Source organism: Macaca fascicularis, chromosome 11 (genome assembly GCF_037993035.2).
Source record: "Macaca fascicularis isolate 582-1 chromosome 11, T2T-MFA8v1.1".
Classification (NCBI taxonomy): Eukaryota; Metazoa; Chordata; class Mammalia; order Primates; family Cercopithecidae; genus Macaca; species Macaca fascicularis.
The window spans coordinates 29,987,105-30,013,376 of NC_088385.1; the positions used below are offsets into that span (position 1 = coordinate 29,987,105).

Here is a 26,272-nt window from a genome sequence, read left to right on the forward strand (position 1 = left end):
AGTGATTCTGGTGCCTCAGTCTCCCGAGTAGCTGGGATTACAAGTGTGTGCCATTACACCAGGCTAATTTTTTTGTATTTTTAGTAGAGGCGGAGTTTCACCATGTTGGCCAGGCTGGTCTTGAACTCCCAGCCTCAAGTTATCCACCCACGTTGGCCTCCCTAAGTGTTGAGATTACAGGCGTGAGTCATTGTTCCTGGCCTAAAATGTTTTTAAATTCAAACTAATATATGTGCTATGAAAAAAATTAAAGACTCAAGGACTTATAATAATAATTAAGAATCCTGTGCCCCTCACTTTTCTTCTCTGGACCTCTCTCCAGAGGTCAGAACTTGTAATTCTGATGGTTACCTGCACTTCTGTAAATAATACGCTTATACTTACATTTTTGATTGACTGATCAACTTCAGACATTGTCTACTGACTTCCTGCTATGATCATGGAGAATTTAGTTCCCTTCCAAAACTATACTCACCTTTCTCCTCTCTTGCCAATATATTTAACTAAACATTTTTAGTTCTTCGGTTGCTTACTTTTGAAATTTTAAATAATTAAACCTCTATTTCTTGTCCATTAACCTTATGGATAAGATCTCCCAACTCCCTATTTTGTTAATGCCTCATCCTTCTTCTTACCTTTTATGCAAACATAATGAAATATATTTTACTTTCATGAAAGATTGATCCTAAAAGTTAAAAGTCAGTGAACACTGCTTATATTATTGTTTTCAATGGAGAGCCATGTAATGTGCTAAGATTATATCGATTTTCTTGTACAACCCTTTTTCCCTCGAGTTTCGAATGGTCTTCCATTTTTTTCCTTCTATTGTTTGCCCTGATCCTTAACACTTTCTATCATTTCAATCATACTTCTAGCTCATTAAGGCCCCCTTTTCCCATATTCTTCCATTATCCTGCTCACTTTATGCTCTCGCTCAAAACTCTCCAATGACGTCTTGTCCCAGCCAACACAGTAGAGAATGGCCCTGCTTATTCCTCAGAGATCATCTCCTACCACACTTATTTCACTCCCAACATTCCTGCAGCAGTTACTTTCTTCTCACTCTTCAAACACACAAAGCTCATTTCTACAGCTGGGCCTCACACTTTGTTTCCTCTTCCTGGAATACATTTCTCCCAGAGTTTCCTATGGCCCAGTTAGTTCCTCATTTCACTCAGGCCTCAGCCCAAGTGTCATCCCTCAGAGAGACTTTGCTTGTCCACTCCACCTGCACCAGCATGCTTCTTTCCCTGCTTTGTTTTCCATCATGGCATTTATCAATACCTACGATTTGCTCACACACGTATTTGTTTACATTTTTTCTATGTCCCTCATTGGAAGGCAAGCATGATGGTGTCTCTCTTCTCTCTTACTTGCTGTTGTAGCTCCAGCACCCAGAAGACCGCCTAGCATGTAGCAAGTGCACAATAAATACTTGCTGAATAAATGAAGGAGTTTCTCTCTTAAACTTGCTAAATAGAATGCTATCCTGGCACTTCCCTTCATTGCTTTCCTCGATAGGACCCATGGACTTCCATTTCTCCATTTTGCCAGAGAATATATTCAAATGACTTTCTAAGGAAGGATGCATTGGGAATAAAATTTCCAAATCCTTACATATTTGACAACATCTGTATTCTGCCTCAACCTAATTGATAGTTTGCCTGGCCATAGGCTTCTGGGTTGAAACTCATTTCTCTTTGAATTCTGGCAGCTACTCTGACGTTCATTCCTTTGATGGTGATGGGGGTGTGTGTGTGTGTTTGACCTTCCTTTCTAGAAGCTTTTAGGGTTTTATCTTTATGCATTCTCAATAATATACCTAGGATTTTTCTTTCTTTCCTCCCTCCCTTTCTTTCCTTCTCTCTCTCCTTTTCTTCCTTCACTCATCCTGCTCTGCAATCAAAGGGCTTTTTCAACTTGAAGACAGTTTGTTTTTTCATTTAGCTTTTCTATTATTTTGCTATTCTTTCTTTCTGAAATGCTCTGTAGCCACTTTGGACTTTCTGAAATTTTCTTTCCCTCTTCTCCTCTCCTCTCCTCTCCTCTCCTCTCCTCTCCTCTCCTCTCCTCTCCTCTCCTCTCTCCTCCCCTCTCCTCTCCTCTCCTCTCCTCTCCCCTCCTCTCCTTCCCTCTCCCTCTCCCCCTCTCTCCCTCCCTCCCTCTCTCTTTCTCTCCTTTCTTCTTTCTCTTAAAGTGAAGACAAGTCCCTCCCTCCCTCCTCCCTCCCTTCCTTCTTTCCTTCCCTCCTTCCTTCCTTCCTTTTCTCATGCAAATTTATTAGGAAAGTAAAGGAATAAAAGAATGGCTGCTCCATAGAGTAGCCCCAAGGGCTGCTGGTTGCCCATTTTTATGTTTATTTCTTGATGATATGCTAAACAGGGGTGGATTCAGACCATATAGGGTAACTTCCTAATGTTTCCATGGCACTTGTAAACTGTCATGGCACTGGTGGGAGTGTAACAGTGAGGACGACAAGAGGTGGCCATATTGGTTTTGGTGGGTTTTGGCTGGTTTCTTTACTGCAACTTGTTTTATCAGCAAGGTCTTTATGACCTGTATCTTGTGCTATCTCCTGTCTCATCCTGTGACTTAGAATGCCTTAACCATCTGGGAATGCAGCCCAGTAGGTCTCAGCCTCATTTTACCCAGCCCCTATTCAAGATGGAGTTGCTCTGGTTTAAAGACTTCTGACATTTCCCCTCTCCCTTTTCTTTTCTTTTCTTTCTTTCTTTTTTTTTTTTTTTGAGACGGAGTCTCACTCTGTGGCCTAGGTTGGAGGCCAGTGGTGCAACCTCAGCTCACTGCAACCTCTGCTCCATGGTTCAAGCAATTCTCCCGCCTCAGCCTCCCGAGTAGCTGGGATTACAGGCACCTGCCACCACATCCGGCTAATTTTTGTATTTTTAGTAGAGATAGGGTTTTGCCATGTAGGCCAGGCTGGTCTCAAACTCCTGACCTCAGGTGATCCACCCACGTCGGCCTCCCAAAGTGCTGGGATTACAGCATAAGCCATCCTGCCCAGCTCCTCACTCCTTTTTCTAAGAGAGCCCTTAATCCTAAGCGTTGCAGAGGAACGAAGATTAATCTTCTCTAACTTCTTCAGGCTGAATAGATGTGATGATATTCCTGTGTAACTATTAGGGTCTCTCGTATTCAAAGTAGAGAGGAACTCGGTCAGAAAACGTCAGTATGGTGAGGGTCATTCATGACTCTTGAGTTCTGACAAAAGGTAATATCTGGAAGATTAATAAGTATTTCAGTGTAAGAAAATGTTAAGTAAGCTTATTCTGCATTTCCACACAAAGAGTACAACAGCAATATATTCCACAAGAGTAAACCAAAATAAGTAAAATTATCCCAAGTAAACTAAGTGAGAAGGCTCTCCATGAACTGGGCAACTGTTGGAACCAAGCTGATATGGGGTCACTAGCTGATTCCAGTGTGCCCAGAATTAGAATACTGATCCAGATTTTTACATTACCCATCCTTCTTGTTTCTTCCGAGCAGCAGTCAGAGATCACTTGTTGGTTCACAGGAATAAGCAGCATTAGCCTAAATTGCAGAGACAAACTTAAAAACAACTGATGAGACTAGAATTTAATAACAAGTGTCCATAGTTCTTGAAACAGTATTTCTCTCTCCAGTTTCCCATTTTTACTAAAGACAAATCATGGTAAGACTGATTTGCTTTATTATACTTGGCCTATTATTTGTACAAAGTACAGCGATAATTATTAGTTTCCACATAAGCTCTTTTTAAATTGACTTTGATGGAACTCTGTTTCATAGAAGGAATCTTAGATAAGACAGTTTTAGAACTGAGCCCTGCCATGGGTTTGTACCTTCAAATACCTATGAGTTGAGTAAATTCCTCTCCTCTTAATGTGAATGATCCCTTATTTCTTAACTTTCTCACCTATTTTTCACTTTTGCAAGATTTCCTTACATTACTTTCCAAGATTTTACATATTTTTTGTCAGTTGTATTTTCAAATTCCAAGAGTAAGATTTGTTTTCTGATTTTTCCTTTTCCAAAGCATATATTCCTATTTTAGGAATACAGTGTATGTTGATCTGCTAGGGCTTCCATAACAAAGTTCCACAGACTGGGTGGGCACAACAGACACTTATTTTCTCACAATTCCAGAGGCTAGAAATCTGAGATCAAGGTGTCAGAAGGGCTGGTGTCTTCCAAGGCCTCTCCCTTAGTTCATAGATAGCCGTCTTCTCCCTGTGTCTTTACATCATCTTTTCTCTGTACATGGCTATGTTCTAATCTCTTCTTATAAAGACAGTAGTAAAATTGGATAAGGGCCCATTTTTACTTAATTACCTCTTTTTTTTTTTCCCTGCCAAATTAAAACAAATTGTGGGTACATAGTAGGTGTATGTATTGATGGGTTATGTGAGATATTTTGATACAGGCATCACATCAGATAAATGGATATCCATCACCTCCAGCATTTATCCTTTGTATTTCAAACAATTCAATTATATTCTCTTGTTATTTTTAAATGTACAGTTAAATTATTATTGACTATAATCACCCTGTTTTGCTATCAAATACTAGTTCTTATTCATTCTATTTTTTGTACCCATTAACAATCACTATTTTCCCCTCACCATCCCCCTGCCCCAACTACCTTTCTTAGCCTCTGGTAACCCTCTACTCTCTATCTCCATGAGTTCAATTGTTTTAATTTTTTAGCTTCCCCAAATAGGTGAGAATATGTGCTGTTTGTCTTTCTGTGCCTGGATTATTTCACTTAATGTAATGATCTCCAGTTCTATCCATGTTGTTGCAAATGACAGGATCTCATTCTTTTTTATGGCTGAATAGTACTCCATTGTGTATATGCATCACATTTTCTTTGTCCATTCATCTGCTGATGTACACTTAGGCTGCCTCCAAATCTTGACTATTGTGAACAGTGCTGCAACAATCATGGGAGTGCAGATATCTCTTTGATATTTCTTTTGGGCACATACCTAAAATTACCTCTTTAAAGACCCTGCCTCCAAGTACTGTCACATTCTAAGTACTGGGAGTTGGAACTTCAGCTTATGAATTTGGGGGGGACATGATTCCACCCATAACACAGTGTCATCTCAATTTCTCTGAAATTGATATATATATAAAATATATATATAAAGATATATATATATAAAACACTATATATACTTTATATATATAGCTATATAAAACACTATATATACTTTATATATAAAGATATATAAAACATATATAAAGATATATATATATAAAAGATATATATATATATATATCTTTAAAAAGTTCCAACCTATTCCATGCATTAGTTGTTGTCTCCAGGATCACCTTATTTATTTATTTATTTATTTATTTATCTTGAATTCTCTCTTTAATATTATGGACTTTCATGAAAAGGCCCATTATCTATTCATATTTAAGAATGGGATAAGAGGAAATTTAATTGTGAATATGGATGGGATTTCCAGACTTTACTGGCAGACTTTACTTCTGGATCCAGCCAATACACTGGTTGGCCCCCAGATTGCTGAATGAAAGGGGAAGCACTATGGAAGTCTAACACATACGCTTGCTGCTCTTGTTCTCTTTCTATTAAAAAAAAAAATCCTCCACTTTGTGACCAAGAAGTAGGGTTGCCAGATTTAGGGGGGGAAAAATGGTCAACCAGTTCAATTTGAATTTCAGACAAAAAAGAAACCATTATATATTAATAGTACTGTATGTTCCATGCAATACTTAGGGACACCCTTAACACTAAAAAACAATTCATTGTGTATATGAAATTCAAACGGAACTGAACATCTTGTATTTCATCTGACCACCTTACCACCGCGAGGGGGACATGGATCGCAGATAAGGGCCTGGCTACCTGACATTCTACCAAACATGTGGAAGAGGTGAGTAGGAAAAAAGTGATAGTTCCATTTACAGACCTTCAAATAATCATGGATTTTCATTTCACTTTCTAGCCCATGAAAATAGAACTCTAAAGAGTTTTGGCCATCTGGTCTACTCCCTCTCAGGCCATAATCCCTCTGCATATGTGATATTATATATATATATGGTATTTGTCCCCAGAGTTTATTATTCCTCACAACATCTCTGAGAATTCTGTTGATGTGTTTTTTGATATTTTATGTTTTTCCTAATGAACCTTTCCATTATGAAGTTTCAAGCTCTGAAATTTAATAACTTATTTCTTAGTGTTATGAATTTTAAGACTGGGCTCACAAGAAGTTGAGAACAACACATAATTTTATTTTGTATCACTATTTACATATTCATTTCTTTAAAAAAATTAAAAATTTAGGTGGAAAATGAAAAAGCCCATGTAAATTTCATAAGTCTCACTAAGAGAGTGTGAGTTTAAGTTTACAAGTGAGCTGACCAGTCTATAACTTTAGTTGTTTTAGAGACAGGGTCTCACTCTGTCATCCAGGCTGGAGCACAGTGGCACGAACATAGATCTCTATAACCTTGAATTCCTGGGCTCAAGTGATCCTCCACATCAGCCTCCTGAGTAGCTGGGACTATAGGTGCACAGTACCATGCCCGGCTATTTTTAAGAAAATTTATGTAGAGAGAGACAGGGTCTCACTATGTTGCTGGGCTGGTCTTAACTCCTGACCTCAAACAATCCTCCTGCCTCAGCCTCCCAAAGTGCTGGGATTACAGATGTGAGCCACCATGCCTGGCTCTTACAGTATATAGTTAATATTTATTAATTTAACTTAAAATAAAAACAGAAGGTATATTTAGGGTAACCAAATATTCTGGTTTGTCTGGAATTGAGGGAATTTCCAGGACACAGGATTTTCTGTGCTAAAACTAACAAAGTCACAGACAAACTGGGAGGATTTGTTCACCCTATGTATACTGGAAATATATAAAAAAGTAAATAATGGGCTTAGGCCTAATCCTCATGCTCAAATTGTTTTCTAATGTATTTTATATCCCATATAAGACATATACATTATTTGCATACATCTATCAACTATCCTTTTAATTTTTCTTTAGTTGAATCAATCTTTAAAATGAGAATATTCAATGTGCTCACAGGTGTGTTGAATTGCTAAATTAATGCTTATAAATAGCTTTGGGATCCTTTGATGAAAACGTCAAGTGATTGTAAAGGTTTATAGCAATATTATTTCACACTGAAGGATGCAGCAGGATTCAAAGCCTCTTACTGATTGAACATAGATTATTTAGATACTGTAATCCCCATGGAAGTTCACTAACAATACTTCCATCATAAGGAACTAGTACGCAACAAATTGTTCTTTTAAAAAAAATCAGAGAGAATGTAAGTGAAACCAGCCTTTGGACCTAAATAACAAAATGCATAGGCAGGAAGGAGGTAGCTGTACAAGTCTAAAAAAAGTGAAGCCACCTGGATCTTGTAAAAAGCTATAAGAAAGGGCCCTTTTAGAGAACAACATCTATTCTCCTTGTAGGCATTCCAGGTAAACACATTTTTTCTGTGCAGCACAATGAGTCCTAGTTACTGAAAATGTCATGTTCCTCTCCACTGACAGACACCGAAGTTTTTTCATGGGGCAAAACTGGGAATATTTGAGATAAAATTAAATAATACTGCTTAAGCAGAACATCTTACCTTTTTATACTTAAATGCTGCTGCATTTCTTAAGAGCAAGGAGATTCTCTTATACCACAGAACGATGATCAAAACCAGAAAATTTATGTTAACATTATCTAACTTACAGATCTTAATCGTATTTCGCCAGTTGTCTCAACAATGTCTTTTCTGTCAAATAATAGTTTAAAAAAAAAAAAAAAAATTTGGTCAAGGGTCTAATTGGGAATTACACATTGCATTTAGTTGTACTATGGCTTTAATCTTTTAAAATTGGGAACAGTGTTTTGGTTGATCTTTGCTTTTCATGACATTTGCATTTTGAACAGTACAGGTCAATTAATTTGTCAAATATCCACTTTGTTTCTTCATGATTAGATTGAGGGTAAGCAGGGTAATATAGAAGTGATGTGACCTTAGTACAGCACACCAGGAGGCAGAATGGGACATTCTTAAGGAGTAGTTTCATTTTTATTTTTTATTTTTTGAGGCAGGGTCCCCTGTCACCTAGGCTGAAGTGCAGTGGTGCCATCGCAGCTCACTGCAGCCTGGACCTCCTGGGCTCAAGCAGTCCTTCCACCTCAGCCTCCCAAGTAGTTGGGACTACAGGTGCATGGCACCACTATAATTTTTACTTTTTTTTTGTAGAGCTGTGGTCTCTGTATGTTGCCCAGGCTCGTCTCGAACTCCTGGGCTCAGGTGATCCTCCCACTTCAGCCTCTCAAAGTGTTGAGATTACAAGCATGAGTCACCACACCCAGGCTGGAGCAGCTTTTATGACTGTTTTATTGGCATCTGCAATATAACAAACTGAAGATAGAGGAAGCAGCTTTCAGTGGGCTGGTAGCAGATGCTGTGGTGCACCACCAAAATCCACCTTCTAGGATTGCAGCTGTCATTACTACAGCCGCCGGAACTGCTGGCTTTTCAGAGTCCCCAGCCGAGTCTTTCTCTAGTTACTGCCCTCGCCAGGTGGGCTTTATCTCCCACATCCAATGACTGATTGAGGTTGGGGTACAAAGACCTGGTCCTGTGCCTCAACAGGGACAACTCTGAAGAGCCATCCCTACTCCAGAGCCCCTTGTGGGAGAGGCTGAAGCCTCTGTTGCAACTGCATTATATTTCAACTTCTCTTTGCCTGATCTTGCTGTCTTCTCTCTCTCACCTGAGTTGATCCAGAGACCACTTTCCAATACATCTCCTGCACATGAATCTGAGTATTTCAGATTTCCCAGGAAAGCTGACCTAAGAGCGAACCATTTTATGTAAATGACCATTTTACATATGTGAGTGGGGCTTTTGATAGGCATTTCAAGTTGTAAAACAGGTCTATTTACAAACATTTTTAATATATTAAAATTTCCCAGGAAGTATGCATATTAATCTTGTTATAAGAATTTTACTTCATTATAATTCTACCCTAGGAACTGTTGTAGTCTGAGAGTAACAACACAAAGATGTTAACAAGAGATTGTGTCTGGATTGCTTAGGATAGTCAGAGCTTGATACTTAGCTTTTCATGTCCAGAAATTTAACTTTGTCAGACGTGACCAAACTCAGAGAAACCAATACAGAGTAAGGGTAGTCTAACTGAGAGGAGAACATGTGGCAATTTGAGAGTGGGAATTTATAATGAGAAATGTAATTGCCAAGCAAACCAAAAATTTCTATTGGCTAATTGACATACTCTCACCTCATAAGAAAATCTACATGGGATGTCAAATCAGAAATTTACTTGACGAATACAATGATTGATTTACCTGATTTTAATTTATCCAATTTATCTGATAACCTTTGTAGCATTCAGCCCTGGTAGCGCATACCGTGAGTAGACCAGATATTCATTTCTGCTTGCCAAGGTACTCTTGCCCCAGACAGCTTGCAATATACAACTTAATAGTTGTAAATAAAACGCCTCTGCCCAAAGCTCTGCAACAGCTTCCTATTGTTATTATATGAAGATAAATCTTAGCTGGGCATGGTAGCACACACCTGGAGTCTCGGTTACTCAGGATGCTGAGGCAGGAGGATCACTTAGGCCCAGGAGTTTGAGCCTGCAGTATGCCATAATCACACCTGTGAATAGCCACAGCACTCCAGCCTGGGTAACATGGTTAGATCTTGTCTCAATAACAACAACAACGACAACAATTTCTTAACCTTCTCCACAAGGCCCTGTGTTGTTTAATCAGAGAAAAAAAATTCCTTGAAAGCCCTATTTGGGTTATTTTCTCCAGGAAATCAAATCAGCATAAAAATGCACGAAGCTAACCCGCTGAAAGCAATCACCTGATTCCTGGGGAGGTTGGAGAGTATAGCAGAATGAATGAGAAGCACACCCAGTAACTTCTCCCTGACAATTCCTCTCTGTAGCTTTATAAAATCATTCAGCCAAAATTATCAACACAGCACCAGCTGACACCAAGAATGATCTTGCCTGCCCCAGACTCTACTAGGATTCGCTACATTTAAACAAGCCACAGGTTTTGTAACTGACTTCCCTACATAGCCTTATCCCCAACCCTAAGGCCAGAGCTGAAAGGAAGAAGAGGAACATAGATTGCATGCCTGTGAAGTGGCTTTCCTGTCAAGGTCTTAGTCTTTCTTTCACTGGCTGGATTAAAAATATAAACAAAACCCAATGTGAGCAAGCATGTGGGGAAATGGGAATTTTCTTGCACTGCCTGCTGGTAGCGTGGAAATTGGTGTAACCTCTGGATGGTAGTTTGGTAACAGGCTCAGAAATGTAAAGTGTGCATTGCCTTTGAGTCACTTCTAGTAGCTTGCCCTGAAGTTCACATTCTCTAGTAGGAGGAGATAACTGAAAAGGAAGTTCAACTGTTTTAACACAGTGGAAACTGTTGCAAGTAATGGTTTAGAATTTTAAAAACCACGAATATCAAATCTTCAGAAACATACTTTTTCAAGAGTGACCCTCTATGTGATTGTGATGTAATGTCAAATGTGAACTGAGGGATGTCAATCCATAATATCAAGAAAAATTAATGCTAAAAAATCTCTAATGTGATTCAGCCTTTTTTTCAGTCTAGTCAAGTCAGTTAAAAAAGAAATCAGGGATCAATTAGAAATCACTGCTTGCAGGTTTATAAAGTAATTTGCAGAAGACAGTCTGGTGATAGCTCTGAATGGATTGTCATGTGCATGATTAAATGGCCCGGTGAAAGTCCCATGCAGCTTGTAAAATAGAGTCTTCATTTTCAAACAAACTCAACTGCACTTAGTTGTCTGGTCTTGGTTAGAGTCCTTTTGAAAGTCATGGATATGAGAAGAGGAGCCAGGAGTCAAGCACCTTTAGTCTCAAACTGGAAAGGCCCATTCAGCTTTTTAAAAAATCTTGTAAACTTTCAATTTTTTTCCATGGTAAAAACTTTACTAGCTTTTCATCAGGAGAGACTTCCAGGAGAATGAAAAAGTACCTATTCTCTCTCCTTTTTAAATCTATTGGCATAACACTGCATATCATAAACTTTTATGCTCTTTAAAGTCTCCTTATCTGTAGTCGCATCTCCATTATCATTGTTACTGTTTGTGTCTTTTTGTTTTCCCTGGATTAATCTTGTCAAGCTTTTTCCTATTTCCTTTACTTTTCCAAAGAATCAGTTTTTGGTTATTGTCAATTTTAATAGTTAATTTCTGCCTTTATCTTTAAAATTATATTTTAAATTATTAATCATAACAAAATTTACATACATTTGAAAAACAGAGGTATATATGGGAATGATTATATATTTGATTTACATTCCTTGGTGGACATAAGGGTAATGGAGGGGCTTCTGCTCTAAGTTTTATATCCTCCTTCTTCCTTTGAATTTATTTTGTTTTCTCTTTCAGGTTTCCTGAGTTGAAAGCTTTGTTCATTTGTTTTCATTTTTGTGTTTTCTGTGAAGTGCATTTAAAACAATAGCCCTCTAAATACTGCTTTGGGTATATCCCACAGTTGCAAAATTGCATAAATGGAAAAGTTGCTTTATTCATTTGGTGGAAGGGTTTTATCAATAGCTGTCCTTTTTTTTCTTTTTTTTTTTTTTTTTTTTGAGACGGAGTCTCGCTGTGTCGCCCAGGCTGGAGTGCAGTGGCGCGATCTCGGCTCACTGCAAGCTCCACCTCCCGGGTTCACGCCATTCTCCCGCCTCAGCCTCCGAGTAGCTGGGACTACAGGCGCCCGCCACCACGCCCGGCTAGTTTTTTTGTATTTTTAGTAGAGACGGGGTTTCACCATGTTAGCCAGGATGGTCTCGATCTCCTGACCTCGTGATCCACCCGCCTCGGTCTCCCAAAGTGCTGGGATTACAGGCTTGAGCCACCGCGCCCGGCCTCAATAGCTGTCCTTTTATTATTATGTACTACTGCCATTTGGCATTCATTTTTATTTACTATGTGGTAGGCCTAAGAGAGTAAAAGTAATACCAAAGAGTTCTGATCAAGGAGCTAACAATTTCAAATGGTAAAAACAAAAATTAGATAAATTGAGTGCTAAAAAGGTTTTCATCATGAGTTTTCTCATCCTTTCTGGCCTACAATTTTAGCCTGTCTGCCTACATTTAGCATAAACTCAAAGAAGAGGGAATAAGTGGAGGAAGGGGATACAAAGTCATATTCAGCTGTAGGCTAATAACGTTAGCAGTGGCCATAGTGTATGTTTATTACCTGAACTTTGATTCTGTATCAGATAGTTGGTGATAAGAGTTTTGGAAGTTCCTACAAATGATCTATTACTTAGGTCAATGGTTCTTAACCTGGGTCTGTGAACCTCAAAGAAAAATATATATATATATTATATATATAAAACTATATAGTTATATAGTTATATAATTTTTTCACTAAATTCAAACTGAAAATTAGCATTTGTTCCATCATAAATGTACGCAGCAAACCACAGGAATATTAGCAATACCTGTGACTTTTCCTCAATAGGAATCACACATATTTTCTACCCCATTAAAGTTGTTGTAGATATCTCAAAATATTGTTTATATTACTACAGAATTACTGTAGGTCTTGATCTTATTATTTAATGCATTAATAAAGAGGCAAATATATAACCACTTTAGTTATCTATGGCAGTGTAACATAGTACCCCAAAAGTTAGTGGCTTAAAACAACAAATGTTTATTGTCTCACAGTTTCTGTGGGCCAGAAATCTGGGCTTGGCTAGATACTGGGCCTGCTGGCTCAGTATCTGGTTTTACAAGGCTGCAGTCATCTCAAGGCTCAACTGGGAAAAAATCTACTTCCAAGCTTACTCACGTGATTATTGGCAGTATTCAGTTCATCACAGGTTGTTGGACTGGGGGCCTGAATTCCTTGGTAGCTGTTGACTGGGTATCTCTCAGTTCCTTGCCACGTGGGCCTCTCTGTAAGGCAGGTCACAACACAGCAGCTGGCTTCCATGAAAGCGAGCAAGTGAGAGAGCAAGGACAAGCAAGATGGAGCCCAGAATCTTTTTGTTACCTAATCATAGAAATGATATCCCAATCGCTTTTGCTGTATTTCCTTTTTAAGAACTAAGTTACTAGAGAAGGGAATTATAGAAGGCAGGAATACCAGAAGCACAGGATCATTGACAGCCATCTTAGATGCTACCACTTACCACATAATTATAACACAAACTCACTTTTTAGTATTTCTGGTAACTGTATGTTAACATTATCAATTTCCTTTGTAACCCTAGGTAGTTTATGCATTTAAGAATACTGTTTTGAAAAGGGGTCCATAGACCACCAAAATTCTGGTTCATAGCTCTGATTTGTTTCCATTGAGGTACTTTCAACAACCTCCCAGGGAAATTTGTTTACAATGGTCTCAATTTAGGAAAATTTAGGAACTAAAGGTCAAAGTCTTAGCCTATCTCATATTAACCTAGACTGCTACTCTACACTAGTTCATATTACTCTAGCATGGCGCATTTGAAGACATAAATTTGCTATGGAACAAACCATACACTATTCTCAATCCTACTGTAGCATTTGAATGGTATGTGTATGCGTGCACTACAGGGAGAAGGGTGTATAGGCCTCTGTCAAGCTTGTCTGATCACAATTAAACCTCCTATGCTTGTATATGAGAAATGTCATTTGAGTTTCAAAATGACCATATAAGTGGAGCTAATCTCCCCCAAAATACACTAATTACCAAACTAGAGCTTTTCCCACTACTGAGCAAAGAATGAAAAAGCACCGTGTAAGAAAGAGAAATGATGTAATGCTTCTTTCCTAAGTGTTTTGCTTGTGTCACCTGCTCTTGGGAAACCTAAAGATGACAGGTGGCATTTCTAAGTGATAATTTTTGCAAGCACAGTACCAGCTTCATATATTGTCTCAATAAACTAAAAGTTAAGGATATTTTATAAAACCTCCAATACTCATATTGAGGATAAACTTGTCAACAATAATTGGTAGTCATTCTCTTATTTGGCTTTCCCAAAGGCCAGTTTTGTCCCCATACGCAAATTGCATCAACCTTCCCAAAGTTGTCCCTTTTGGGTCATCCTATAGGGGAGTGCTCTTCTGCACAATTCTCAAATCCTAATGATAAAGCTGGCCAGTGCTGTCAGTTATTTTAGATTTTCCAAGAAAACCCAAACAGGTTTTTAATGTATTTTTTGTGGCATTTCCAAATCCTAGTTCCTTTCCAGTCTCTGGAGTCCCCTCATGGTGAAATGGAAGCATCAAGGAACCTGGGTGGCTTCGAGTCCCCACAGCTACCGACTGAGCAACTTAGCTGATCCGTCTTTGTTGACCACTGTTTCCCCATCTGAAAAATGTGTGAATTCTCTTTCCATTTCTAACATTCTTTGCATTACATTGTTTGAAAAATTCGGATGACATTTAGAATGTGACTAATGTCGCAACACACTAGGCCACCCTCAAGAGAGGCCTGAACAGGTTTTGAGTAAAAACGGCAGTGAGGTGAGGCTGGTGAGAGGAGAAGCGGTGAGAATCAACTCCCTCAGAACTAGTCTGAACTTCACCAGCCAGAGATGGGTGGGGCGGGGGAGAGCGGCGTTGACGACAGAAGACTACTTCCGGTTGTGGTGCGTATGACGTCAGGGCGAGTCGGACCGACCCAGCCACCGAGAAGCCGAGGAGGGAGGGCTCGCGAGAGTTCAGGGAGGCTGCCCCGAGATTCCGGCGAGGCCGCGGGTCCCACCTCCCGGGGGCGGGGCGAGGGCGGAGCGGGGAGAAGGGAGCGGACGGGCGCCCGGCCGGCTGCGGTCCGTGCGGAGGCTGAGCCGGCCGCGGGCGCGACCGGAGGCAGGTGAGTTCGCGGATGCGGCGCTCGGCTGGGGGTCCGGGCTCGCCGCGCCAGCCCCAACTCTGAGAGCAGGAGGAGATCTTAGGTGTCTTTGAGTGTCCAGGGAAAGCGGGGCTAATTCCGGGGCTGGAAATGTCTCCGGGGAACCTGCGGCGACGGCCTTGGCCCTCTTATTCCCCGGGGTGATACTGGCCCCGTGTGTCCGGAGAGGGAGCCTCGCGCCCGGGAAGGAATCTTTGTCCTTCTCTCTGCTCCTTTCTCCTTCCACTCCCCAGCCCCAGAGCACCCCACTCCGGGTCCCCGCCTGGGCTTCATAAACAATAACAAATGTCTCGGATCCTCTCCGGGTAGCCCCAGCGCTCCCGTCCCGTGCCCTCCAGCCTATGTCACCCAGAGCCAGGATCCGAGGCATGGCTCTTCAATTGTGGGGGCTGTTTGTGTACCGTTCCTAAAAACTGATGCGTCAGATTGCCAAACATTTCTCAAGACAGACTCAGGAAAGCCTCCCAGCTCCCAGAAGCCACGGAGTGCTCAAAACCAGTCTTAGAGTCTAGCTTTACCATTGCACCCGTAGCCCCTTCCTTTCAAAATCATTTTCTCCCACTCCTTTTTTCACCTTTAGTATCGAGGTCAAACGAGTGGTTATTTGATGTGGGAATAGAAAAGATTATAACCAATTGAGTAGGGCACGTTTCACCTTTAAAAAGTTGCCAGGTTGACAGCAAAAGAACAAACTTTATTTTCAAAAGCAGTGGCCTTTCCTTTTACTGGTGCTGCTTTTGTTTTGTGGAATAGCTTTTCGGGTTCTAAGTTTGGAGGAATGATATAAAAAGAAATGGAAGGTGGGGGAGGGCTAGTGGCTCTGAAAGTAGTGGCTTGTCCAAAAGTAGGATGCTGTTGTTTCTCACTTGATAAAATGCAGAACCAACGCTCTTGCCTATTTCACATAACTTGTGGTAAGTTTTGAGAGAGGCCACTTAATCGGAAATGGCCTGACTGTTAGCTTATTTTACCGCTCAAATATGAAAAAACAGCTTTAAGTGATTTAAGTTCTACCTCTTGATTGTAAGATGGGGATTGATGAGTGAGATCCTTTTTGGCGCTGGGGCTTGCGTTTGACCGGTCTCTCTACTTTAAGGCAGGGTCTATTGTACTTAAGCCTCTTTTTGCTTCCTCAGTACAGATTCCTCAGTACAGATTCTTGAAAGTTCTTTGTCTCAATCATCTGTGTATATAAGGTACTGTAAACCTCTTTGAATTTGGCCTTTCTCTCTGTGCCTCAGGATATGTAAAACAATTAAGTTTATTATACTCTCTCCCCAGTGGCTGAGAGGTATTGTATGTGAATTAGCCACCCTTGTGACTATTTGAGGAGAGAGAAGTTAGTCTAAAATATTATGTTAAATTATGATATTACATAATTTTATTGCATAAGTTCATCGAACTACTTACATCTGAAAAAATCCTGATCTCAAAAGAGGTACAATGAATTAAAAAATGCTTTGGTTTGACCTCACTTAGCTTTGTTTTCTCCTTGTTAAGATGGCTGATAATGTTTCCCATTTGGTTGGGATGTGTTTAGAATGAGAAGCAAAGTTGGGTGTAGTTTTTGTACTCTTTTGAAAGGCCCTGCCACTGGGAATGAAAAAATTAGACTTAGAAAACCCACATTAAATAGGAGCAGTTCTTCTCTAGCCATTTGCTCTTGAGTTTGTTTTAAAATAAGTCAAAGAATAGAGACTAAGATGATTTGTGCCAACAAATAGATGTCCTTGCCAATTTTTATGCTGCAAACTTGATTTCTAAAGGTAGTACACTATAAGAACAAAGGAAAAATTGGACTTTCTAAAAAATGATAACAAAGCAATGGACTCAGTTCAGCTCTTTGCTTTCAGAAAAGTTCTGTTCTCTTAAATGTAAGGAGAGCATCATTGTGTTAGTGAAATTGGATAATGCCCTTTCGAAAGTGCCTCCCCAGTGATCCAGGATAAGTTGCAGACTTTTTTTGGTGTGTGTGACACTTTTTGTTAAGAGAGAGAGCACAAATCACAGCCAGAAAGACTTGCATCTCGATGTATTGTTAAAATGCTTTTATTTTATGTAAATAGTGTAGGGTGAATCAAACAAGCATATTGTCATCTAGCATCCTTAGGATTACATTAAAATCAGCAGATGGGCAAGTTACGATTAGGTTAGACTTGACATATGCAGAAATTATGCTACTGTATTTTTATATTAAAAGCACCATTGTCTTTTTGAATGAAATAATGAAAGCAAGCTTTTGAGACATAACTTTTTTTAAAAATTAAAAATATATCTTTGGTTAGTAGTTTAAAAACATGAAGCATATCCTCCTCTTATTCCCCCCAAAATTTTTGTTTAAGTCTTAAGAAAGTATTTAGCAAGGTATGACCAGTACTTAAGTGCACTGGTTGCATAAGCCTTCTGTCTCCAGGTAAAGGTTTGCTAATTGACAGGGTATTATTGTTCAGAATCTTTAGAGGGAAAGAAATCAAAGGCAGCAGTGAACAGTGTTTGCTGCTGTGTACTCTCGGACGAACTGTGGTTGCTGTCTTCAAGGAGATGTGATCCAGTGGGAGAGAAATGTACCTACCCAAATAAATACCATAGAAAATGTGTTTTATGAGGAAGCCAAGGAGGGAGGGATTAAATGCTACTAGACCAATTAAGGAAGACTGAAATAGGAAAAGGCGTTTCTGTGGATGATTTAAGTGATCTAGTCATATGATAATGATGATAAGTAAATATATAATGCTGCTTCCTGCTACACCCTTTACATGTACTACTTACTTGCCTGGCTTTAATCTTCACAACAACTGTATGGAGTAGGTATTTTTATTTTTCCCGTTTTGTAGATGAAGTAACTGTGGTACTAAGGTTAGATAGCTACTGAGTGGTAGGACCAGGATTCTGACCCAGGCATTCTGTCTTGTACCCTATGGCGTGCTTAACTGCAATCCATATTTTCTCTCCCGTTCATGATGGTCTTCCTCAGGTCTGTAGTTTCAAAAACTTGACTTGGGAAATACGTTCTTCTGACATCTAAATTTTGGGGTCAGTTTTCTAGAAACAGTTCCAAAATAAGGAACACCCAAGTAAATGAGTTATTTTTGACATGTTATTTTAATCCATTTTTGGAAGTTATTCGTGGTACAAATTAAATATAACTATTGAGTGGGACTTTTTAATAATTTTGACTTATTACCTGTAAGTACTCATAAGGACTTAGAAGTGAGAAGTTATTCCATATTAACTCTTTTGCTTAATGGAATGTTTGAGTCATTGTATATTTTATCCTGTAATTATTATTTTTTTAAAGACAGAGCCTCACTATCTTGCCTAGGCTGGACTTGAACTTCTGGGTTAAAATGATCTTTTTGCCTCCTAAGTAACAGGCACTATAGGCCTGAGCCACTGTGCTTGGCTTTGTTCTGTATTTTTTTTTTTTTTTTTTTAGACAGAGTCTTGGTCTTTTAGGCTGGAGTGCAGTAGTGCGATCATGGCTCATTGCAACCTCTGCCTCCCAGGCTCAAGCGATCCTCCCACCTCAGCCTCCTGAGTAGCTCAGACTACAGGTGTGCACAAGCATGCCCGACTGATTTTTAAATTATTTGTAGAGACAGGGTTTCATTATGTTGCCCAGGCTGGTCTCAAACTCCTTGGCTCAAGTGATCCTGCTGCCTCGGCCTCCCGAATGTTGGGATTAGAGGTGTGAGCCAATGTGCCCAGCCCTGTTCTGTAATGTTTTAAACCACTTGGCACTGAATAGTTTTGGGGTTGAATTATGAAGTTGAAATTTAGTTAATGATTGAATGTTGGTCTCAGCCCTTTTAGTTTATTTGCATGAATAGCTATGCTTATAATGGCAGAAACAGGGTGAATAGAGTGTTGTACATGTATAAAATGATAGAAGTTCCATCACTGATACTTTCTGTTGGGGCAACTTTGACAGTTCTTTGGGATTGTGAAATAAAAGGTGCTATAGAAGTGAGCAGTGTCTTGTGTAAATGTCCACCTGATTTTATTTATGAAGTTTCGAGAATAGTCCATATTTGTTGTTTAAGAATTGGAATCACAAATTCAATTGGATTTAAAGGTTAGAAAAAAAGTGTATCTAGGCAGGGAATGCAGCAGGTGAGCAGTGGGAGAGGTATTGCCTACCTTTTCCTAACTGTCCAGCAGGATCCAGACTCTTCAGCTTCTTTGTCAGTGCCCGCAGTTGACCGTACTCGTAGTTTAAGTACAGCTCCAGAGTCATAGTCTCTGTGAACGAATATAAGTATCCTCTACTTGACTTAATGGGGTAGGTTCTAGAAGACACTTGTACTAGGACAGTTGATGGTTGATGAGTTTAAAACCTAATGGGAAAAGTAGCAGAACTAAAGCCAAGATTTAAAGCATGTGTATTTGTATAATTGAAATAAGACAAAGATGGCAAAACAAATTGTAAAAGTTTTTTTTAAAAACAGGCCTTAAATTAGTAGTGATGGTATATCATTTCCATTTACCATGCCCTGATTGGCAGATCTTTAGCCCATCACTTCATGGAGATACTTAGATGTAGACTTTGCTTTGTTATAAAAAGTTTACAGGTTCTTCTAAGTACAGGTAGTTTTGGAAGATTGTCTTAGTAAAAAGGTGTGTGAGTTGGTCTATCAAAAGGAAACCAGTCATACTGTTACCTCCTTGCTAATACAATTTTGGGGTCATCTTCTCCCACCAGGAATAGTTAGTCTGCACTGAAAATCCATGGAGGCAGGTAGCCTGCCCTTAGATGAGCTCTGCAAGTCTTAGGGAAGACCTTAACAGTTATAGGTCATGTGGTGACCTGATCATTCACTGTGGTATTGTACAAATTCAAACAGGCCTGGAGCCTTGGCAGTTGTCTGTGGTTTGTGATGATAACACTTATGCTTAGCTTTTATTTATTTATTTATTTAATTTATTTTTGAGACAGAGTTTCACTCTTATTGCCAAGGCTGGAGTGCAGTGCACAATTTCGGCTCACTACAGCCTCCACCTCCTGGGTTCAAGTGATTCTTCTGCCTCAGCCTCCCAAGTATCTGGGATTACAGGCATGCGCCACCATGCCCAGCTAAGTTTTGTGTTTTTAGTATAGATAAGGATTCACCATGTTGGTCAGGCTGGTCTCGAACTCCGGACCTCAGATCATCCACCCTCCTTGGCCTCCCAAAGTGCTGGGATTACAGGTGTGTGTCACTGCGCCTGGCCTATGCTTACCTTTTAAATTCTTAACAGCTCCTTGCCTTTCCCTGAATTAACACCGAATCAGTTGGTAGCCCAAATTGTTGATTCCCTGGCCATTTATACAGAAGGCTTCATGTTTTCCTTGCCTTTTGCTGATTCTCATTGATTCCACAGGTATAGAATTTGTACGTTATAATATATAAGTCTCTGATCCCATATGCACAGATAACATCCATTGTTTTCTTACCTCTTTGAGTTATTTACTATCTCTACAGCTGATTCAGGAGATTTTATTCCTCTTTTTCCTGATTCCTGGGACACTTTTACTGCTTTTGCAGTTCCTGAATAGGTTGGAGTTAATAACGTTTAACATCACAAATCAACCACAAATACAAGACACCCGGAATAAAGAACAAGATGGCAGAAACTAACATGAGAGCATGATAGCTAATACCGTGTATTTTTGGCATTTGGGGTTGCTGTGCCTTTGCTGCAGAGTGTAGCTTTCGTTCTGTTATGAAAGTTTAAAAAATTGAGTTTGGGACAGAGAAGCCTCTGTACACGTTAATAAGCACTTTTCAGGGGCCTAGTTCTTCCGTTACCATTCTGCTTTTATGAATACAGTTATTACTGTTCTGCTTTTATGATCTGGAGATTTTGACTACATTTCTCTTGATTCCTCACCAATTCTAGAGACACAGTAAGTAATCTGTACATTTAATATGAAGAAAACTTTGTGTAATTTATATTTCTTAAACTTTGTCTCCCGGTGGTAATATATAGATTTAGCTCTCCGAATATCATCTTCCCCTCTTCAATGTTCTTGATTCCTTTGTCTTTCTGAAAGTCACCCATTGGGGAACAGGTCTAATAATTTTGTCAATGCCAGTAACCACTTACCGCTTACAATGCACCAGACATAGTGCTAAGTACTTTGTATATATTATCTCATTTAATCCTTATAGCAATCCTGTGAGTTATTATCTCTACCTACAAATGAGGACACTGGAGCTTAGAGAGGTGAAGTGACTTGCCCAGGGTCACACAGGTAGACCATAAGTGGTAGAGTTGGAAGTTGATTCTTCAAATCAGGTTTGCTTTCTCTTATATTGCATTATTTTACTACAAAAACTTCTCCTTTTCTCTTTAATTTACCTCCCTCTTCTAGTCCCACCCCAAGTTTTCTTTCTTCTCTTTTCTCCCCTCCTTTTTTGATAATTTCCCCTTTAGGAGTTGTTTGCAGTTTTGTATGTCAGACATAAATTCTCTTGGGAAAAGATGCAGAAATAATTATATTCTGATTTCTTATAGAGAGGGATTTGCTCTTAGCACTTATTTTAAGAATAATACCAGGAGCCCTTTTATTTATATTACACTTTATAGTTTTATGAAGCATTTTTACACATTTCCTTACTTAATCCTCATACCAGTCACGTGGTATAGGCAGTGAGGGTATGACTATTACACCTATTTTCAGGTAAAGAGAGGAACTCAGATTAAGTGACTTGTCTGAGATCTCAAAATAATAGACAGAGCCTGAATTTAAACTTAAGTCTTTCAACTCTAATATAAACACTTTATTTAACACACTGGTCTTCCTTGTAGAGTAAAAGCTACTACAGGCAAATTGTTCACCAAGGGCTCTACAAAATTAGTTGGTGAGGCAAGGTTTTTGCCCTCAGCGATTACGGTGCTGAAATAAATGATATAATCAAATGTTCTGACTTCATTTAAACCAATTAGGAGTGGGGAAATATCATTATAGCATGGCATTTTCTAAAGTTTTAAGCCTTGAGCTTTGTTTTGTTTTGTAAGAATTGAGAAGCTGGAATTTTATAGTTCTGATTTTTAAATCATGAAATGTTAAAGTCCTTAATTCTTATTGTCTATCTCATTGTGTACTCAACTGCTTACATTCTAACAAAAACAATTATGATAAAAGAATAGGTTGAAGGGAGGACAGACATAAACAGTGAAATTAAGGAACTGGGAATCCTAACAAGGGCTTGTTGAGGTATCTTACAGTAGCACTTTTGTAGAAAATTGAATATGATCCTTAAAAGAATGGATAAGCTGCAAGTACTATTCACTTCTGGAAAGTGATAATATTTGAAAGCTCAGACAGCTTATTTAATGATCCATTTTTGACACACTATCTTGTACTAGTGTCTTGTTTCATTAAATTTTACTAGCAGTGTTCATTTTTACTTAGTTAGGCCTCTACCCACTGACCTGCTCCCATTGTGGAAACACCACACCATTTGCCCCTTATGGCTTTTCTGTATTTGGCAGCTGAGGCTGGTTGCTCAGTTTATTGTAGTACTAGGGAGCTGCCCTTTGTTGTGTTTTTTACAACAGCGATCCATTTCATTTGGACGTTTTCGGATCTGGTTGAGGATGTTCTCCATATGTCGACTCTTATCTGGCCAAACAGAATAGACTTTTTCTATTTTTGTGGCTAGAGTGGAAAATTTTAGGACTGAATTGCATGTATATGACCCATTGATATTCTTAATACTGGCAAATCCTAGAGGAATTACAGACTCATAATATTTTAGTGAGGTTAATCGTCATAATGCATTATTTATCAGCTATTTGCAGGGCACTGTGTTAGGTACCATGGCAAAATAGAGACAAATAGATGTCTGGCCCTCCATTTAGAAAAGTTCAATCCAGTAAGACGTATAACGTATGGGTACAAATAACTGTAATTCAAACAAAGTGATAACGGAGTAACAGGGTACTGTGGGAGCAAAGGAAAGGGAGATTGCTTCTGGCTGGAGAGATTAGGAAAGCTTCCTATATGAAGTGAATTATGAATTGACCCTTTCAGAGTGAAGGACATGCCAGGCAGAGGGATTAGCATAAATTGGGTGTATCTGTACAGCACCTGGTAAATTCTGTTAATTATCTACTTCTCTTTCTGCCCTATTGTATTTGAACCCATTGAACTTAGAGAACTGATGTTTGCCAGCCTTTCATTCTCTACTTCACCACCTGCTCAACTTGGTACATTTACTTAGAGTTGTAAGTGGCAGTAATGTATATGGAGTGAATTCAAGGAAAGAGGGACCAGAAATGGGAAGACCAGTGAAGAGACAAATTTAAATAATCTAGGTAATAATAATGAAGTTCTAAACTAGGTGAGATTGGGAAGGAGAGACTTGCATGGATGTGTCTCTCCTTTCTAGTGAAAGAAGCTAGGGAGTTCTTTCACTGTGAATTGTACACAAAGTACACACCATGTGCCAGGAGATACGGAAAGGGAAACACGCAGTGCTCCCTCAGAAGCCGGACAGGTGACTGGAGAGCTACATTCACAGGGGTAGAAATAGCTGCAGTCAGGAATAGCAGCTGTCGTGAAAGAGCAGTAAGAGGCACACCTAAGGGAGAGGGGCACCTGCTTGGGATAGTGAGAGAAGCTTTCCAAAGATGTGTGAGTGTTTGAGCGTAGACTTGAAGGGTGAGGAGGAGTTTTTCAGGCCAAGAAGCCTTAGGCAGGTATTATCACATAGTGATAAAGACACTGAAGCATATTAGGGAGCCACAGGAACCGGAATTGTTGCCATGATGCTGGACAGGATCAATGAACTTTTTATTTGCTGTGTATTTATATTTATCCAGCATTAGCACTCTGAGCTTTTGTAAGAAAGTGTTTCTGTTGCCTCTGGTAGCCTATTGGAAGCACCTCTTCTGTGCTTCCCACTCCCAACCTGGAGTGCAGTGCTGCTGATAAATTGTCCCTTGCTTCCATTTTGTGAAATTAAACAGAAAAAGTAAAGATGCCATCAGCTAGAGAGATAAAGAGAAAAGTAAATCCACTGAAATCCTTTTCTTTATTGAAGCCTAGAACCACCAAGGTTGTTGTATAAACAGAATGCTGCATCAAAGCACAGCTTCGAGAGCACTTGACTTGAGGGAGGGGATTGTGGTGGGGACATGATTATTCACCTTTCCCGTAGGGTTTTATGGAACTTTAAAAAATTTCCCAAGACTGTAATACCTAATACTGAGGTCCTTTCATTTTAGTTCTAGCCTTGATTCTTTTCCTCTTCTCTACTCTAAGCCTTATTATTTTTAAAAAATAACACAGTTTAATAACTAACATGATCCTAAACTTCAAATGGTGTCAGACATCATCTCTGGTCTTCCTCTATCCTTGTTTGGTCATTCAGAGACCTGTACCTGCAAATCGTAATTATAAACTTTGTATGTAATCTACATTAGTTTGCTAGAGCTAAAAAGCACTACAGGTTTCTTTTTTACATAGATTTACTTTCTACAGTGGCTTTTTTTTTTTTTTTTTCTGTCCTGTGGATTGGGCCACTGAAACAGAATATAAAGTCGTTTTCTAAGGACAACCAAAAAGTTAATGGTAGTCTGTAATTCAAATTATATCCATTGTATTTCTAGGCCAGGGGTTGGCAGCTGTGTTGGCTTTAGTGGCATTACTGGTAGTACTAAAAGATTATGGGCACTCTCAGGAGGAAAGTGAAAGGAACAGGAGGAGAAAAAGCAGGCTTGCGGGGTGGTGGGAGAGGCATAAAGAGGGGGCAGGAGAAAAAGTACATATGGTTAAAAGAGGTCAAGTACCTCTCACACCTATTCCAGGTACCACTTAGTGGGACCAGTGCCATATTTAAGGATTAAGTTGAACTCCCAGCAGTACTGTCTGAAAATACTCTGGTTGTATTTTTATGCCAAAAATGGCAGTTTGTTTTAATCAAACGTTTCTGGATTTAATTTTTAAAATTGTGTATGGACCTGTGTCTCTCTATTTTTAGAATTGAGCAGAAAAGGAGACAGAAATCAGCATACTTCAAATATCAATGAAAATTATAGGCACATTTCTGAAATGTAGTTAAAGCTTTAAGATCTAAATCCATAGATTAGCCCCATTGTATAGCCCAATTCAGGCACAAGGTGGCAGAAAGTAAAGGGCTGAATAGCTGAGAACGTGTGTTTGAATTTTTACTGTAGTAAAACTGCATTTTCATACTAACCAGGAGTGTAACTGGACCCACAGAAGGAAAAATAGGGTGAAGAAATTAGAGCCTGTGCTTTCCTGTTCGAGTACACCAAGTACTCTCTCCCTTTCAGAAAACATTATCAAACGCAAAAAATGTATTTTTTAGAACTTACACAAAATATTGGACTGATGAAGCCAAAAACGAAAATACTTATGATTTTAGCTTTTCTGTAATAGTGGTGAAAAGTTATTTCTGATTGTAAGAAATACTGTATTGAATTGAAGTTTTTGATTGATTTTCAGAGTTGAAAGATGCATTAGAGGTCATCTAGCCCAACTATGTTGTGAATTCCCTGTACATCATCTCCAGCAAGTGGATGTTTAGTCTTTGCCTAAATATTTAGGAACTTGCCTAAAGACAAGGAACTTAACAGATCACAAGATAGCTAACTTTCATTCCCTTAAATGGTTAATGTGCTCTTTTGTCCCAATCCTCTTCTCACTCCCTGCATTGTGAGTGTGGGTGATCTCGTTTGCTCTGGTATCTTCAATAACTGCTCTGCAATGATGACTTCCAAACCGGTATATCTTGCTCAGGTCCCCTTCCTGAGCTTGAGACCCCATTGTCCATCTGTCTTCTAGATACTCGCCACCTTTGGTATGTTCCATGGATAACTTGGATTCTGCTCTCCCAGAGCTGACTTTATCTTCTCCCTTCCCAGAACCATTCCTGTGCTCCTTAGCTTTCTCAGTGCATGGCGTTGTTCTCTATTTGGTTCTTAAGCTGTAAACCCAGAAATCACCCTTGACTCGTTCTTCTTGTTTATGACTGACAGCTAGTCATTTTTTAGGTCTTCCTTAACTACGTCTTGAATTCTGCCTTTGCTCTTCCTCCAGTGCCAGAATATTCATTCAGGTGCCCAATGATTGAACTAGCCATCTTTCCATGCTTCCAATCTTGCCTTCTTTTGGTCCATCTTCCATGTGGCTGCCTCAAGGACTGTCCTAAACTTGAATCTGATTATGTAACTTTCATCCTTAAAATTTATAGTGACTCCCCATGGCCTCTTCCGGGCTCTTTAGTGTGACACATGAATTCCTTTTTGTTTTCCAGCCTTACCTTCCATCACTCCCCTACTCATCTCTCAAACCACACTGAACCACTAGCTTTCTTGTACCTTTGGTCTCAC

The 26,272-nt window shown here is 39.4% G+C and overlaps 1 protein-coding gene across 11 annotated transcripts in view; it reads left to right on the forward strand.

Moving 5' to 3' along the window:
* The window catches only part of STK38L (serine/threonine kinase 38 like), a 112,194-nt gene that overhangs the window by 18,531 nt on the left and 67,391 nt on the right, over positions 1 to 26,272 (forward strand). For 4 of the 11 annotated variants that reach the window (XM_074006456.1, XM_015430546.3, XM_074006458.1 and 1 more), the window contains exon 1: positions 14,796 to 14,887. The exons of 1 other annotated variant lie outside the window; for it this stretch is intronic. The gene's annotated coding sequence lies outside the window, so the exon portion shown is untranslated. Of the gene's footprint in view, positions 1 to 14,795; positions 14,888 to 16,062; positions 16,123 to 26,272 lie in introns of those variants that run through there. 6 more of the 11 variants (XM_045364895.2, XM_074006459.1, XM_045364897.2 and 3 more) reach the window with 2 other exon arrangements.